This window comes from Taudactylus pleione, unplaced genomic scaffold (genome assembly GCF_031769625.1).
Source record: "Taudactylus pleione unplaced genomic scaffold, aTauple2 ptg001536l, whole genome shotgun sequence".
Lineage (NCBI taxonomy): Eukaryota > Metazoa > Chordata > Amphibia > Anura > Myobatrachidae > Taudactylus > Taudactylus pleione.
This window is the reverse complement of record NW_028285933.1, coordinates 1,407,176-1,412,227: the sequence shown is the minus strand read 5'-3', so window position 1 is coordinate 1,412,227 and position 5,052 is coordinate 1,407,176. Positions and strand designations below refer to the sequence as shown.

Genomic DNA, 5,052 nt, shown 5'->3' with positions numbered 1-5,052 from the left:
ACTCTACATATTGTATGTGTACTGTACATATTGTACTCTACTGTGCATGTTTTATGTACTCTACTTATTGTGTGTGTACTGTGCATATTGTACTCTACTATGCATGTTTTATGTACTCTACATATTGTGTGTGTACTGTGCATATTGTACTCTACTATGCATGTTTTATGTACTCTACATATTGTGTGTGTACTGTGCATATTGTACTCTACTATGCATGTTTTATGTACTCTACATATTGTGTGTGTACTGTACATATTGTATTATACAATGTATATCTTATGTACTCTACATATTGTGTGTGTACTGTGCATATTGTACTCTACTATGCATGTTTTATGTACTCTACATATAGTGTGTGTGTACTGTCAATATTGTACTATACTATGCATGTTTTCTGTACTCTACATATTGTATGTGTACTGTGCATATTGTACTCTACTATGCATGTTTTATGTACTCTACATATTGTGTGTGTACGGTGCATATTGAACTCTACTATGCATGTTTTATGTACTCTACATATTGTGTGTGTACTGTGCATATTGTACTCTACTATGCATGTTTTATGTACTCTACATATTGTGTGTGTACTGTGCATATTGTACTCTACTATGTATGTTTTATGTACTCTACATATTGTGTGTGTACTATGCATATTGTACTCTACAATGCATGTTTTATGTACTCTACATATAGTGTGTGTGTACTGTCAATATTGTACTCTACTATGCATGTTTTCTGTACTCTACATATTGTGTGTGTATTGTGCATATTGTACTCTACTGTTCTTGTTTTATGTGCTCTACATATTGTGTGTGTACTGTGCATATTGTACTCTACTTTGTATGTTTTATGTACTCTACATATTGTGTGTGTACTGTGCATATTGTACTCTACTATGTATATTTTATGTACTCTACATACTGTGTGTACACTGTGCATATTGTAGTCTACTATGTATATTTTATGTATTCTACATATTGTGTGTATACTTTGCATATTGTACTCTACTATGTATATTTTATGTACTCTACATATTGTGTGTGTACTGTGCATATTGAACTCTACTATGCATGTTTTACGTACTCTACATATTGTGTGTTTACTGTGCATATTATTCTCTACTATGCATGTTTTATGCACTCTACATATTGTGTGTGTACAGTGCATATTGTACTGTACTATGCATGTTTTATGTACTCTACATATTGTGTGTGTACTTTTCATATTGTACTCTACTTTGTATGTTTTATGTACTCTACATATTGTGTGTGTACTGTGCATATTGTACTATACTATCCATGTTTTATGTACTCTACATATTGTGTTTGTACTGTGCATTTTGTACTCTACTGTGCATTTTTTATGTTCTCTACATATTGTGTGTGTACTGTGCATATTGTACTCTACTATGCATGTTTTATGTACTCTACATATTGTGTGTGTACTGTACATATTGTATTATACTATGTATATTTTATGTACTCTACATATTGTGTGTGTACTGTGCATATTGTACTCTACTATGCATGTTTTATATACTCCTCATATTGTGTTTGTACTGTGCATATTGTACTCTACTATGCATGTTTATGTACTCTACATTTGAGATGTACTGTGCATATTGTACTCTACTTGGCATTTTTTATGTACTTTACATGTTGTGTGTGTACTGCACATATTGTACTCTACTATGCATGTTTTATGTACTCTACATGTCAGATGTACTGTGCATATTGTACTCTACTATGCATGTTTTATGTACTCTAAATGTGAGATGTACTGTGCATATTGTATTCTTCTGTGGATATTTTATGTACTCTACATATTGTGTGTGTACTGCACATATTGTACTCTACTATGCATGTTTTATGTACTCTATATATTGTGTATGTACTGTGCATAGTGTACTTTACTATGCATGTTTTATGTACTCTACATGTTGTGTGTGTACTGTGCATATTGTACTCTACTATGTATGTTTTATGTGCTCTACATATTGTGTGTGTACTGTGCATTTTATACTCTACTATGCATGTTTTATGTACTCTACATATTGTGTATGTACTGTGCATATTGTACTCTACTATGCATGTTTTATGTACTCTATATATTGTGTGTGTACTGTACATATTGTACTCTACTATGCATGTTTTATGTACTGTACATATTGTGTGTGTACTGTGCATATTGTACTTTACTATGCATGTTTTTAGTACTCTATATATTGTACTCTACTATGCATGTTTTATGTATTCTACATATTGTGTGTGTACTGTATATATTGTCCTGTAATATGCATATTTTATGTTCTCTACATTTTGTGTGTGCTGTACATATTGTACTCTACTATGCATGTTTTATGTACTCTACATAGTGTGTGTGTACTGTACGTATTGTACTCTACTATATATGTATTATGTACTGTACATTTTGTACTCTACTATGCATGTTTTATGTACTCTATATATTGTGTTTGTAATGTACATATTTTACTCTACTATGCATGTTTTATGTACTGTACATATTGTGTGTGTACTGTGCATATTGTACTTTACTATGCATGTTTTATGTACTCTATATTGTACTCTACTATGCATTTTTTATGTATTCTACATATTGTGTGTGTACTGTACATATTGTTCTCTAATATGGATATTTTATGTACTCTACATTTTATGTGTGCTGTACATATTGTTACTCTACTATGCATGTTTTATGTACTCTATATATTGTGTATGTACTGTGCATATTGTAGTTTACTATGCATGTTTTATGTACTCTACATATTGTGTGTGTGTACTGTGCATATTGTGCTCTACTATGTATGTTTTATGTGCTCTACATATTGTGTGTGTACTGTGCATTTTGTAGTCTACTATGCATGTTTTATGTACTCTACATATTGTGTATGTTCTGTGCTTATTGTACTCTACTATGCATGTTTTATGTACTGTACATAGTGTGTGTGTACTGTGCATATTGTACTCTACTATGTATGTATTATGTTCCCTACATATTGTACTCTACTATGCATGTTTTATGTACTGTACATATTGTGTGTGTTCTGTGCATATTGTACTTTACTATGCATGTTTTATGTACTCTATCTATATATTTTGTATGTACTGTTCATATTGTCCTGATTTGGCTGGGAGCCTCCTGATTTTCGGGTGCCGCTCCTGTCCCCCTAGAAAGACAGTCAAGCCTCCCGGCAGCCAGCAACCCTCCCAACCACCCCCCCCAGAATAATCTAAATACCCCCGTAGCGGGGGGGTTGGGCAGTGCCGTGATTCGAGATGAATCGCGTCTTTGTTGGCCTTCCACCTGCTTCACGATGCTGAAAATAACGGCATTGTGAAGATGGGACGGGGCCACGATGACGCGATCACGCTTTCCCATTCCCGGTTTCCTCTCCCAATGTTACGTCATTGGCCGGGCACTCCCCACGCTGTTAGCCGACAATCAGCTCCCTCCATAAGGAGGGAACTGATTGTCGGCAAGTATGACTCTTCTATACATGTTGGATGTACTCTACATGTGATATGTACTGTGCATATTATACCTTTACTTCACCTGTTCTATTCCCTTTCCCCCCAGTGTTGTGTGTGAAGCAGCAGAGCGATGGCTGACCTCTCCATAAGGACATACAGGAGCGGAGACTATGACGCGGTGCGGGCCTTATTCGCTGAAGGGATGCTGACTTATATTCCTAGTACCAGTTTGCTCCTGTTGAAGCGTCCTCATGTCTACGTTACCATCTTTGTGTCATTTATCTCCCTCCGCATGGTTTTCGGATCCTATTTGCTGTCTCTGTCGGGCACAACGAGTCTGTTGGCTGCAGGTTTCATTATATTAAAGTCTGTATTTCACTTCTACATTAATAAAGTTCATAGTACGGACTTGCTGAACATTGAGGGGTCTTACATGACAGGACACAACTCCTGCTTCTGGGTTGCGGAGTCCAATGGTCGGGTCATTGGGATTGTTGGGGTCCAGCCCGTCCCCGATTCCTGCCATGCCGTGGTGCTACGACGCCTGGCTGTGACTAAAGACCAGCGACACCGGGGAACAGCTAGGAAACTCTGTATGACGGTCATTGACTTTGCACGCCAGCGCGGATATAAACAAGTGACTTTAAACTCATCAACACTGTTGCATGCTGGTCACCGGCTGTATCGGCGCCTGGGCTTCCGGATAACAAGAGTTAAACAGTCTCAAAATCTGGGTGGTAAAATTGTAAATTCTTCTATTATTTATTACACCTATGACATAATGTAAGTGTATAACTGCTGGAGCGGATTTATTTTATGTCCTTAGATTTGCTGAGCAGTTACGTTATACATAGCAGAAGTGTAACATGATGGGATATACTGTATTACAGCAAAATAAAACTACGCACACTTACCTGACTTCTGTGTGGGCAGTAGCCAGTCACAACCTATTATAATATTGGACATTTACACATTTAGATGTCTTTAGGTCCCTGTACATCAGCAATCAGAGAACAACAGTTGAACATTTTGATGATGTGTGACCCAAATGAACAGTATCACAGTCTAGCAATCTGCACCCTTACATTACAGAGCTTTTTCAGTGATTTGCAGATTTTCTATACAGGAAAGACAGAGCTGGCAATCTTGAAAGACTCATCGTTTTACTAGTAATGATCGGCAAATCGGCTGATCATTTCCGTACACTAGCAATCTACAGTCCCAATTCATCTGTGACATCCAACATGTTGGACAACCTGATTTGGTGATCGCAATTGTCAATCGGAGAAGCACATTCAGATTTTCTTTGTAATCCACTAATTAACCATAAAAACTTTGTGCTCTGGCCTCTGAGGAACTGTAATCATCTAATTAATTATAGTATGTAGCCTTGATAAGTCTTTCCTGTTATAAATATTTACATACAAAATAATTGAGCGAAAACTCGGCCTTGTTCTTTAGAACCCGTGAGCAGCGGATAAGCCGTACTGACGCTATAATGCAATTTGTGTTCCACGCTATAATGGAGGTCGTCACCTTGTTTCACATTATTTAA

At 36.6% G+C, this 5,052-nt stretch overlaps 1 pseudogene; it reads left to right on the top strand.

Annotated features, from left to right (window-relative positions):
• The first annotated feature begins 3,606 nt into the window (after nucleotides 1-3,606).
• Nucleotides 3,607-4,582, top strand: LOC148442416 (putative N-acetyltransferase camello pseudogene; annotated as a pseudogene).
• The last annotated feature ends 470 nt before the right edge of the window (nucleotides 4,583-5,052 follow it).